The sequence below is a fragment of the Pyrgilauda ruficollis genome, unplaced genomic scaffold (assembly GCF_017590135.1).
Source record: "Pyrgilauda ruficollis isolate IOZ18807 unplaced genomic scaffold, ASM1759013v1 scaffold48, whole genome shotgun sequence".
In the NCBI taxonomy this organism is placed as follows: domain Eukaryota; kingdom Metazoa; phylum Chordata; class Aves; order Passeriformes; family Passeridae; genus Pyrgilauda; species Pyrgilauda ruficollis.
Window position 1 is genome coordinate 8,801,072 of NW_024526377.1, and position 13,648 is coordinate 8,814,719.

At 42.1% G+C, this 13,648-nt stretch overlaps 1 protein-coding gene across 2 annotated transcripts in view; it reads right to left on the reverse strand.

The window, feature by feature from the left end:
• PTK2 (protein tyrosine kinase 2) overlaps positions 1–13,418 on the reverse strand; it is a 187,765-nt gene extending 174,347 nt beyond the window's left edge. The window contains exon 1 of one of the 2 annotated variants that reach the window (XM_041479493.1): positions 13,197–13,418. The gene's annotated coding sequence lies outside the window, so the exon portion shown is untranslated. Of the gene's footprint in view, positions 1–11,294; positions 11,338–13,196 lie in introns of those variants that run through there. The other variant, XM_041479495.1, reaches the window with a different exon arrangement.
• Positions 13,419–13,648: the final 230 nt, after the last annotated feature.

Consider the following 13,648-nt stretch of genomic DNA (forward strand, 5'->3'; position numbering starts at 1 on the left):
TACTTACTGATTTACTTCATTCAACAATTACTTAGGAAGCAAGAGGTGACAAGAACTCTCCTATGCTAAACTCAAGTCCAAGCAGGTGTAACACTTCTTAAAAGACCCATTAATCTCCTTCTAACAGGGATAAAATGCTGAAAGCTTCTAAAGTGGTCAAAAGGAAATTAACATAAAAAACGGTTTGGATTGAAGATCTGTGCTTTTGACTTTTTGTAAAAAAAAATTAATTTTAAAAAATCTATGGATCTTACAAAATGGTTTCTTTAAATAAAATAAACCCAAAAAAGTACATCTGCTCCTGGAAAAAAAAAAATTAGAGGGGAGGGGGATTTTTCATAGCTTTTGAAATTTCTCTACCTTTTTCCACATGGGAAAGGTTTTCAGTAAAGTGACAATATTTAAATTTAAATACTTTTTGTGGTGGAAAACTATTCCCTTTTAGACTTTTCCCAACCAGCTGCAAGTCACCCACTTGGTCCAGTTTTGCTTCCTTGTTTTTCCTTATTCTGTTTTATCTACCCCTGTAATACCTTACTCACCTCCTAAAATCAACACAGAATTCTACCTATTTGTAATTAAAAGTAACTTATTTGTAGATCTAAATGTCCACATACAAGGCTTGAAAGTTTAAGTTTTATCCTCCAGTATCATTCTATTCCTTCTCTAAGTTGACTCCTTCCCCAAGGACCATTGAGCCATTAGACAATTATCAGTATCCACGAGTAAAAAATCTTAATTTATCTTCTAGGCATGGAGCTCCTTCCTCAGCATCCTTACATTTCCAGCCATCTTTAAAGCTCTTTGATTGTTCTCTTCACGAAAATTTGTCCTCTTCACTCTTTTCACACCACAAATACCTTCCCAGATTCTCCACTCCATTTCAACACAGCAGTGACCGCAATGACTGCAATCTCCACAAAGCCAAAGATGGACCACTAAAGACCAACTTGATTTGTTTCACTTCCCTCTCCTAACCCTGTGTAGTGGTTCCACAAACTGATTCACAGCAACAAAGCAAATAAACAATTTTATGCACTGCAGTGCTTTTATCCTTACAGAACACTTAATCTGGTCTCTGATGATGCCCCTCTGGCTCTGGAGTGAGTCAAAGGAAAACTCCACAAAGATCACAGCAGACAGGAAAGACTTGAGGAGCTCTGTCAGTGCAGGAAAAGAACAGGAACAGCAAGCTGGGCACAAATAATATCTTCTTTAGCAGAGATGGGACAATTATAGCCAAGTTATCTACAGTGTTATTTCTCCTGTAGCTGATCCTTCCTCTATCTTCCACAAACAACTGAATCAAGTGAACTTTGGCACTCACTGAGCAACCACAAACAAATTTCTATCAGTGAACTGTACACTGTTCATGGGGAATTATTCTCCAGCCACTCGTTTTAAGGAGGCAGAAAGGATTTAAGATTTAATGTTTTCACAAGATAGGAAGTGAAGCATTCCATAGGTCTTTTGAAGAAATGTAGCCTGTATGAACATATATATTTAGGACACAAAAAAAGGGGATGAAGCTGCATCGGGGGAATTCAGATTGGACTGAAAGGTTCTTCACAGGAAAGGGGATCAGTCACTGGAACAGGCTCCCCAAGGAAGCAGTCATGGCACCAAGCCTTAGTTGGACTCAGTGGTCCTTCTGGTCCTTCCAACTTGTACATCCATGCAACCCTAGATGATCTCACCACTGCCCCACACCTCAAGCAGTGAACTGGGCAGCAGACCTCCCTGGAGCACTTTCAACAGCACCACCAAAATCACACCCATGCAAAAGAATAATTATAACACAGCCCTGAGTATAATCTATTAACAAATGATCTCAGGAGAAGCCTCAGAACAGTCAGGGCTGTTACTGAATCCTAAACCAACTCAAAAGCACTGTTTGCACAGACAATGCTGTGAGGATTTAGTAGTCTTGTTTCAGGATAATTGGCATACAGGCACTAACTTCACCTCACCATTGCATAGTGGTTTGGCCACCAGAAGAATATAATCCATAAAGCAGAATCTGGACACCTCACTGGACCCAAACAGAGCCTAAGCACATCACCCCACAACACAGCCCCCTACGGCACTGTCAGCTGCACCACCAGTACTCCTGCAGAAATTTTTAACCAGGTTGTTGTAACTTAATTGTGGAAAGAAGCACAAACATCAGTAAGATCTCAGCTCCATATCATACCACAAACACATGCAAAAAAACAAAAAAAAAGAGTCCATACTTACTATCACTATACAGGCACTAACTTCACCTCACCATTGCATAGTGGTTTGGCCACCAGAAGAATATAATCCATAAAGCAGAATCTGGACACCTCACTGGACCCAAACAGAGCCTAAGCACATCACCCCACAACACAGCCCCCTACGGCACTGTCAGCTGCACCACCAGTACTCCTGCAGAAATTTTTAACCAGGTTGTTGTAACTTAATTGTGGAAAGAAGCACAAACATCAGTAAGATCTCAGCTCCATATCATACCACAAACACATGCAAAAAAACAAACAAAGAAGTCCATACTTACTATCACCCCCTATTCAGATGAACCATCAGATAAAATCAGCTAGAAAGACAGGGCTTTAACAACATAGAACACAAGTTCAACATCACACTTCAAACTGCTGTAACAAAGACTCAGTCCAAAAAACTATCATATTTCAAGCAACAGCTGTGCATTAAGTACTCACATTATATGCACATGGGCACCGCTCTCCCCCTCCCCACTTCATTTTGACTGTGCTCCAAATCCTTTTTCAAACTCACTACTTTCATCTTGCCTTTCCAAAACTAATGTCGACCCAGCTACCCACAAGGTCTTGCCTTGTTTTTTTTACTTCTAGCAACTTCAAGAGTAAGGTATTCACAGAAATGTGCTTTAAGTACATTTATTTTCACAACTTGTGCAGTCCTCACCCTTTTTGTACTTTCACTCTATGATCTCTTCCTCGGTATAATATGACCAATGTTCCCACTCCCACTTGAGAATACTGGTGGCTCAGTATCTATTTCCACAGAGGTACCAATGGCTTTTGAAAGAGGGAACTTCAATGCAATCCCCATTTAACACCAAAAAGCCACACAGATAAATACATTACAGAACTCCAAAATCTGTTTCCTAGGAAGGGAAGCTCTGTTCAATACTCTTCAGATTGTGAAAACAGTTTAAAGGTTTTGTTTGCCTTTAAGAGAAGAAAAAGCTGATTCAGTTGTAAAATGAAGCCAATGTTACATACTCCTGTCTTGAAGAATTCCCTCTCCTCTTCTGATGAAAGGAGAGCAAGGCCCAACACTGGCTGCTGGAAGCCCTGGAACAGCGTGAGAGGAGCACAAAGAAACCCCCCCTTCACTGAGCTGAATCAGCAGGGGCTGGGAGCCTGTGACACAACTCAACTCTGGCTTCATTCAAATCCTCATCTGAGGATTAATCGTGTGCTGCACACCAGCTTCCTCTAAAGGGGCCTAATCTTCCAAAAAAATCACTTGGTTATTTAATAAATTCATGTAGGTAGTGAATTCCCAGAGTACCAAAGCTCAATTTCTTATACAAATGAAATCCTGTCAGGAACTCCAGGCAGGAAATGGAATAGAAGTGAATTCAGTGTTACATCCCACTCCTTCTGACTCCACTTTCTGACTAAGTTTTACAGAGGTTCTGACTGTTTTTTTTTTCTATCCACAACCCAAGAAATAGAGGGACTAAACTCAATCTAATACATACAAAGTGTTTGAGAAAGACCAAGTCAGAATATACCCTCCCAAAAACACATCCCATATACGTTTTTCCACTATTTCTCTTATAAATTTCAATCCTCAAATTGTACCATCAAAGTACGTGGGCAAAATAAAAATAGTATTTTTCACCTATGGAAATGGATTGATTTTTCCTGATAACCATTGATTAATATATATAAAACAATGTCTGTACATATTCACTAGGGAGTACAGTAACTGCAATCCTCCTTGGTGGAGATTGCCCTCAGCCATCAGTTGCAATCCCACAATTCACAAAGACAATCCTAAACAAGTAAACCAGTTTTTAGAAATGGTTAAACAGGTTTTAATGCAGATGACAAGAAAAAGGCTTCCCTTTACTTCCACACCAATTGAGGAGGTCTTAAATGACATTCATTTCCCCAGACCACAGCAGTTTACACAAATTCCCACACATTGTACAGATCCACACTCTTAGATTCACCTTTTAACTTAAAGGCACCATGAAAACTCAGATGCAGCAATGAAGTGTTGATTTCAACACCTTCTGCCTCTAATTTTATCCTAGTGATTAAAAAGCATACCAGACCCATGCATTTACTCTATCCTAAGGATCATCTCAAATGCAGGCTGCTCCATGAATCCCAGCTTTCAGCAGCAGCTGTACCAGGTACAGCCAGCCAGGATTACATTTTGTCTTCACATATATTTCCACTAAAGATTACTTAGTTTTGCTTTCCAATCTAAGTAGCAACTTGCTCCTTCCATGGCAAAAAGGAGAAAAACTTTCTGAATTGCTTTAAAACAGATTCCTTTGAGTTATGATTAAGACAAAGCCTAGTGGTAAAACATCAAATACAAACTATCACGGTAAAGAGTGAAAGACTGACAGAAAAACAAAGAAAAGAGTCAACAGAAGTTCCTTTTATTCTGAAAACAAAGCTCATCTTTTTAGTATATAATAATATATTGTAACTAATTAAAGGGCAATAGTAAAAGAAATAAGAAAAGTCATCCTAAGACCACTGTAACAACTTGTTTGTAGTTTAAAAGTCTTGCATGCTTTCCTCCCTGAAATTAGATAAAACAGCAGCTAAACTGATTGTTGTAACATCAGTAACCAGTTCATAATGCTGTTTCCCAAGCCCTACGTAGGTAACATCTGCAGAAGAACATGACAGTTTCACTTGCAGGAAAAGTTCTTCTCCCCATGACCTTTCCAGCCTTCCACAAAGGAAACACAACTTGCTTTGCCTGGGACAGATTCACATCAGAGCTGCACAGTCTCAGACAACTGCAGAGGTCACAGGAGCTCAGAGAGGATTCTCCGCTGCTGGGGTTACTGTCAGCTACCCTTTGATTATCACCATAATTCTGTAAATAACAACCCCACATTCTTTACCTGCTCTCATCACTAAAATCAGTGCTGGACAGGAGTCAAGAAGTCACCTTGTCAGGCTGCCACTCCTCAGGTAAGAATGAACAGCATCTCCTTTCTCACAGATGCCTAATTTGTTCTTGAAGATTGCCAGCGATGAGTCCCTTCTCTAATCTATTCCATTGGTTTGCTATTATTGGAATTAGAAGTCTTCCTCCCCAAGCAGCAACCCAAGTCTTTGGTCCCATTATTTAAGTCAACTAATTCTCACTTTAGTCCCTGTAATCCTTTATCATCTTTATCTTTGTAGTAGCATAATGCATGGGAATAACTTAACATCTTATCTCTTGTTAAGTCTTAGCATGTTAATCTGTTCAGTTCTTGGAAGTCATATTCTCAGGCATCTGCTACTAAAAGCATCCAAAAAAAAACCCTTCTTGAAGTCCAGTTCCCAAAACTGAACAGAATTCTAATTAAATCCTACCAGTGCTGAATCCAGCAGAAAAATTATTATTTACCCCCCTATTACACCACAGCAGAACATTTCTTTACCTGCACCAGCAGAGGTTAATCACAAACTGAGCACTCATCAATCAATAACTTGCACACCCCAGTTTACTCAGCTCTTGCAGGATTTTAAAAGCATATTTTGAGCAGAACGTTTGAACAACAAAATTCAAAATGCACTAAACACTAGTAACAGAGGCTGTAGAGCCGAACAAGTGCAGAAAACAGTGGCTTTGTGATTTATACAAACTGAAGTGGAAATGACAAGATAATTAATAAACTAACTGAAATCTAGAAGCCTCTAGGATATAGTGCTTAAGCCTGAAATAGAAAATGAGAGCTGATAAAAATTCAGAATTACTTCTTTAGCCATTAATTAACAGTGTTCCCATAATGGAGCTGTTCACACCAGAGTAAGAACTGAAACTGTAATTTGTAACATTTGCAAAGAGCTTCACTGAGAGCGAGAGACCAACACATGTCAGCAGTCTGTGAAGGTTTCCTGGGCGAAAGCTGGCAATGGAAAACAAGTTAAAAATGTAACAATATTAAATAGTTTTTGATATAATTAAAAATAGAACTCAAGCAATTTTAAAACTTTCCAACTTGTGGCTCATTAACTGGGAAGTACAATTCTATATACTTATTACCTATCAGCCCTTTTTCAGCCATACTTGTAAAATGAAATGTATTTTATTTAGCAAATACAGTTCTGAGTGAGGCACGATGAGGGGGATAAGGAGCACACTGACAAGCATGAATTAACTGCTATGGCCACGCCAAGGCTCATTCCAAGCTCTAAGGTGGCACCTTAAATTAACAGCTTGGATCCAAAATCACAGTTTGTGCTTCTCTGGGTGATGGGCACTTCAAACCCTCCACAGGAAGCACCTCAGAACTGAGCTGGTTCTGTGCCAGGGCTCACTGTCCTTACATTAAAGGGAAATAAACAACAACACGACAGCTGAATTAATCCGCCATTGAAAAGAAAAGAAGAAGCCACAAGAGGAGAAATAAAATGAGTCCCAACTTCTGATACTGTGGCTGTGTAAGTTGCCTGCACCACTGGATGACAAAACCAACATTATCAGGCATGAAGGGTCCTAGACAGTGGCAAAAATACAATACCACCTCCATCAAGTTCTGGAATTTGGGAGGGGGGAAAGGGTGAAGAAAGAGGGGTAAGGACTTGTACCAAACTAAAGTAGGAAGCTCACCTATTTACAAAAAGTTAGTTCCAACAACTGAATGACAAAGGTACCTGTTATACATCCCTTTTGTGCCTACACTGGGAAAACCATTATGAATTAACTCTGCCTATAAAGAGCTTCCACTACAAGAGCAGCAAAGGGGATGGAGGAGGAGACTGCTAAAACATGAAGTACACCCAGGCATAAAAGAACCATAGGAGCATTCAGCCACCAGCAAAAGGAATTTCTGCTTGAAAAGTGTATTAGAAACAGCAGGGGGAAAAAATGGTAAACAGCTTGGTTGGTTAACCAAAAATAAAAAGGAACTGTACTCTTTTAAACACTAACTTTATTTTTCTTCTGTATTAACCTTTACTTGAAAAAAGCAGGCAATAAAAATGCCAGCATACTAACCCAGAACACAGACTATTTGCCCCTCTGAAGACAGAAATACTGGAACTGCCCAGTTCAAAAAGAAATCAAGAGCAGATACCTATGTGCAAGTAAGAAAATGGTGGCAGATTTTATGTTTTCACACTATCTTTCATAAAAAAAGAATTTAAAAGATTGCCTGAAATCAGTAAGAGGAAATTCTCTTTTGAAGATCACAGTATTTCTGAATCTCAAAGCTGCAGAGTATTATTGAGAATAAATTTGCTTCAGCATTCATGCTGAACATAAAACCTACAACAGACAGGATGAAACAGGTATTGATTGATGTAAATCTCCACCACTGGGTGTAACTCAGACTTTGGGATTTCTAAGTCTCTTACCAGTACCTTCAACAGAGTAATCTTGGATGCACTGCTAGGAAATTACCTATTTATTAAATGCTGATGGAACAGAGACCTTACTGGCTACTGTACATCTCATGGATTGTATCACTGAAGATTTCAGGCAGTGCTTAAGGCCCGGGAAAAGAAGTGGATACCTGGTTAAAAAGGTGCATTCACAGCTGCAAAACACATCATTTAACTCATTCTGAGCCTCTGCTAAACTAAACTTCTGGTTTTGCCCTGAAACCTAATTATTTGCAGCAAGAAAACAGGAAACAAGATTAAAAAAAAAAAAAAGAAAGAAAAGAAATTGTCTGCTGCTTCAAATTCTTCCGACAAACTTCAATGGGACTACAGGAAAAATTATCTCTGCCTTGCAAAGACATTTTAAAGGCTCAGATAGTCTGCTCCTTCTCTCCTCCTCCAAACCAAAATAAAACAAAAGCAGGAATTGTGAATTTCTATGTGTGGGCAAACAATGCAAGGCCCAAGCATGGCAGCAGGAAGCAGGAGCAGTTCAGAGTCAGCAGAGCCCTCTGACCCCTTTCTCACTGTCCCAAGCACTGGAACAGCTTCAGCTCAGTCACTTCTATCTCTGCAAAGCCAACAAGTACCTCATTTAAGGACTCTTGACACATACACAGGGTAAATATTCAAAATTTACTGTTCAACATAGCTGGATCGACAGCAGTGGCTGCAGGAGGGTTTGCTTATACACTTCTGGGCAAAAGGAAGGAAATTATTCTGAGGTCTTGAATTGAGTTAAATTATAGTTCCATGAGCAGGGAAAGAGCCAACATTAGAAGGATTAAATCTAAACTGACCTATACTACACTGTTACCAACATGGAACTCAGCAGGAAAATGAAACAGAGTTGAGTGCTTGTCAGGTTGCCTTCCCAGAAGAAAAACAAAAAGTAATGCTTCCATGAAACAGGGAGCTAACAAAAACTACTTACAACTCCTTTCATATGCCCGTTCTGCACTGAACATGACAAAAAGGGGCAGAGGAGTAATGCAGAAAAACAGAGGGGATAAAAAAAGTCCTGAAGTCATAGGCAAAAAAGGAAATCCAATCAAGGAGAGTTTTGCCAGTCCAGCCATGCACTGCTGCCGAGCTGAAGAACATTTAAATACACCCAGAATGCAGAGTAATGCAAGTGAACCAGGTTCCCTAACAAAGCCTGCTGCCTTCAGCACTCGTTAATTACCTCTTCCATTTGGATTTTTACCTGACAGAAGTTGCGTTCAAACCCTGTACACCAGATTTCAGAAACTATCTTGCATTTTCTTCCTAATCTGTGAACCACTGACACTACCACTGAGCTGCATCTCCATGTTTCAAGCACTGTCAGAACCAGAGAAAAATCAGTTTCTGTGGTTCTCCTGTCACCTCAGAAACTTTTTCTTCCACACCCAATTCCCCGAGTTAACTCCTTCCAACAACACATCCCTCTGATGTGCTGAAAGGTGTTTGAACTGCTGAAATTTGCATGGAGATGCTTGGAAAGCTACCACACACCTGGGCAACCACAGCTGTCTCTCTTGTGTCTGCTTTAATACAAATCCAGAAAACCAGATCAAGCCACGCAAAGTTTTTTGTGCTTTTGGTTGTTTGATTATATTTTTGTGGGTTTTTTTAAAATAAAAGCCCTAACATTCAGAAGTCTGTCCAAATACAAGATTTTTATCCCAGCATCAGGAGCACAGCGCTGGACAAGCAATCAACTCCTACATGAGGAAGCTTATACAGTGGAAAAACCACAGAATTTATACAGGAATGGGACAGGGAACATAAAAATTTAAGCCTACAACCCCAAACACACAGGTTTTTAAACTGTTCAGCCCCCAAATAACCACTTTTTTTTGATAGTTTTTCTTATTAACCATCAACCACTGCCTGAATATGGAGAGCAGGACATGAGGAACAAAAGCTTTCAGAAAGATCTACTCCATCATCTCCATAGAAGTCCTTCCTCTCCTACACCCAAAAATCCCCTATATAAACCCAGGTATCTGTCTGGACACCACATTTTCCACTTCATTTCCCATTCTTGCAGCTTCCTGTCTTTGTGACAGACACAATAAACCACATTCATTAAACACTGGTAGAACACACAACTTTCAAGGCTTTTAAGTGGCATTATATACAAACCAAGAGACTCACTTGAAATTGCTAACAATTTATAAATTCTGCTCTTGCATTAATCTGCATCAAGGTTCTAGGTTTGTTTGGGTTTTTTCCCCCAAATATTTAGAATAAAAAAAGACAGCTTTTAGCACATATGTATCCTACAGAAGCTACCATTCAGGGAGACAAGGATCACTGTAGTTCAGATGCTAAATAAATGCATTCTGAATTGACTTTTAGAGAGTTTTTCCATCATTTCTGCTCTTATTCTATACAGGAACTCAAAGTGATGCGGTAAGAATTTCTTTGTTGCAGTTTTTAAAATTCTGACCTGCAATAAAAATCTTTTTAAGAAATTAAGTCAATATGTCCACTTTGTCCGTGGTACTTGAAATTTCAGAATGACACTAACATGAGATGAGAGGAAACACACATTTAGTCTGGAAACCACATCTGATGGAGCTAAATATCAGTCACACCAGGAAATAGATCTGGAATATGAATTCCAGTACAAATTCCTTTTCAAGCACCTTCTGCCCAGTTACTGACATTTATCCAGAATGTGAAAATACACTTTAAGCAGTAATCTACATAAAATGTAAAGGTTCAAAGGTCCAATTTAAGACAAATAAAACCACATGAGACTATTCAAATCTTGTGTGTTTTTATAGAGATTTAACAGCAAAATTACAACCCATTTATAGTTACCAATATTATTCAAAACTACACTTTGAGAAGACAAAGTTCTTTTTCATAGGGAAAAGCATTTTTACATAAATCCTAAAAGATGTAAAATGAATGGGAAAAGCCTGTATTGCTATTATTAATATAATATCAAAATAAAGACCATACTACTACACACAGCAGTGCCTGCCAGGGGAAAAAAATCATTTTGTTATACAAATGGCAAGAAATAAATTATTTATTCTTTAGTTACCCTCCTGGAAGAGGAAAATACAATCCACCACATTCATGGATGCATGAAAAAACCAGAACACAATCCCCTAAACCATCAAAGCCACCTCTTGTACTACTTAATCTCTAGAAAACACTCCTGCTTTTCTCTCCTCCTATCATCCTCCCCAAAATATCTATTAGCTTGGTGGAGTTCATAATACTGAGAGTTCCCATTCAATTATTACTCATATGGCAAACCATTGTATTACAAAAAAAAAAAAAAAAAAAGCCCTTTCCACGACAGGTAACACACTCTGAAGCAAAGTCACATCACTAGATGTTGAAAGAATTTTTAAAGCTATTTCAGCAAATTACACATTCAAGACATGAATGTTATTCTAAGAATATTCCTTTCTGGATAAAGTATTCCAATAAGCTACTAGTTGATTGCTGTGTCACTACACATGCTTAGTACCTTTAAAACCCAAGGCTGAGGCCAAAAACAGCAACGAGCTTTTGACAAATAAGCACTATGTCATTTTCCTTTCATGTATACATTTTAACCTTCCTGCAAAACAAAAGGTCAACCAACACAAACACCAATCCCAGCCATGTTCCACAAAAACTGCATTTAAGACATAGTAGTACAAAAGACAAATTAATTTCAGAACTGTTTTTCTCTTGTTGAGTTACCTGTAGAGTTTTACAGTCCAGTGAGAGAATTTGTCCAGCAACCAGTGTCTCTTCCCTTTTTGTTCTGTTAACAGGATCTCAGATTTTAGGTCCATTAAATTTCCTGCACAGATTGATCTCAAAGATACACGCGCACATTCTGTACAGAATCTCAGCCACAAATCCTGCTCTGAAATCCCAGGGCTGTGTTCCCCATCCACAAATCACACCACACAGGCAAAGGTGTTCCCACAAAGGGGGCAGGGTAACAAAACCCCTGATTTCAGGGGTAACAAAAACAGGGACAGGTGGAGAAAGGAAGTGGTGGAATGTTGGATGTGAACAACATCAATGAGACAACAAACTGTTCCAAATAACTGCGTAACATTTAATATTTTCTGGCTCCAATCCAGTTGTACTCCTGACCTTACCTAGAGAACCAGGGACGATAAAGGCAGATTAGCTTCGAGGAATGTGGGACTTTTTCAATTAATCCAGGAGGGGGAAAAAATATATCAAACAACCTAATGCCAAAGGAGTGTGAATTTTAAAGGGACACTGCAATACGATCTCACTCATACACTAACATTTGCATTAAATATTTCAATATGAATTCCCAAATGCTTCTCTTTACAAGTGAACTTTTTGTTTAATGCCTTTACTAGAGCACTGCTCTTGCCCCAGTGAAACTGCCAAAAACTGGGCTCCAGGCTGACGCTGCTCCAGTGCCAGGGCCTGCAGGATACGCTGCTCCCAGAGCACTGGAACAGGACTGACTGTGAGGCAGCTAACACAGAAACAACACAGCCAACACTGTTTCAGACAGAAAACAACAAAAAAAAGAACGGGAAAGCAAAGAGTAAAGTCTACCCCTTGTCACAAAAAAGCATCATCAGAGCACAGGAGGTCTGGGAAGAGAAGAGATGTGAGAACTGGACACGTACAGCATATGCTTCACAATTAGTTGTGGGGATTTAAGCAGAACGAGTCTCTGTTACAGCTGCAATTCTCACTGTACTCCAAAATCAGGTTTACAACCGGAAAAAGAAAAAATATCACATTTCTCCAAGAAGTGCAAAGGCTGCTCTGTGTGATCCAACTTCTGCGGCACCACCGGGCCGACACGAGCCGCGCTGAGGGGACGCCGCTGCCCTTCCCCGCCGGGGGCTGTCCCTGGTCAAGGGACCGGAGCGCTGCCCCGGTTCTTTTTGGGTCACACGGTCCCAGCGAGCGCAGTACCAGAACAAACCAAAAATAAACCCCCAAAGCCCACACACCTAAAAAAAGCCCTAAAGAGAAGAAACCTCAACCACTGCGCTACCGCTCCGGCTCCAAAAGGCAGCCACGGATTTACGCGCTCGCCTGAGGAGGGGAAGGGGCAAAGCCAGGCGGCCCGGCTCTGGCAGCGAGGGGACACCTCCTCCTCCTCCTCCTCCCTTCCCTTTCCCTTTGTTTACTTTACGGACCGTCCCGCTCCACCTCGCCGCCTCCCGATACATCCGGTGGGACCGGCCGGGGCTGCGGGGCGGGCAGGGCGCAGGGGGCGGCCGGATTCCCCGGGGTGGAGGACGGGGCAGGCGGGGCAGCAGATGACCTCTCCCCGCAGCCTCCTCCTCTGCCATCCCCTTCCCATCCTGCCTTCCCGCGGAGGGAAGCGGCTATGCCCGGAGAGACCCCCAGCCCACCGCGCCGTGCCTCCTGCGCCCCGGTGTCCGCGGCAGCCCCTCCCCGGGGACACAGGAACGGGCGGCACCAGGGACAATCCTCCCTTCCCTGCGGAGCCGCCGCCGCTCCCCGAGCCGGGGGCTGGGGCGAGGGACACGGAAGGAGACGCCGCTGCCCCCCTACACCCCCTCCCCGTGATGTAAATCGGGGCCGCTTCGCCCGCCCCCTCCCCGGGCAGCGCTCGCCGCCGGCACTCACCGCGCTGCGGGCACGGCCGCCTCCAGCGCAGCGGCGAAGACAAGCCGCGGTGGAGGAGGAGGAGGAGGAGGACGAAGAGGAGGAGAAGGCTCCGGAGGGTCTGCGCGGGCAGTGCCGCCTCCCTCCTCCTCCCCTCCCTCCCTCCGTCCCTCTCTCCCCGCCCTCCCGGCGCGCTGCACCATGGGATGCGGCGCTGCCCCCCCCAACATGGCTCTGGGGGGGTCACGGTGCCGCCCCTCAGGGAGCGAGGCGGGGAGGTGGGGAGGGCGCGTCCCGTCCCCGCGCCCGCCTCAAGGGCTCTCTTCCCTGCTTCTTTCCTTCCCCGAGGCAGCGCAGAACCTGACGGGATCTGGCGAATTTGCTCGGGAACTCCTGGCTCAGTGGCACCGGCTGGCACAGTTGTTCTCTTGTTCCAACACTGGGATATTCCGGTTGTGGAGCGTCCCTCCCTG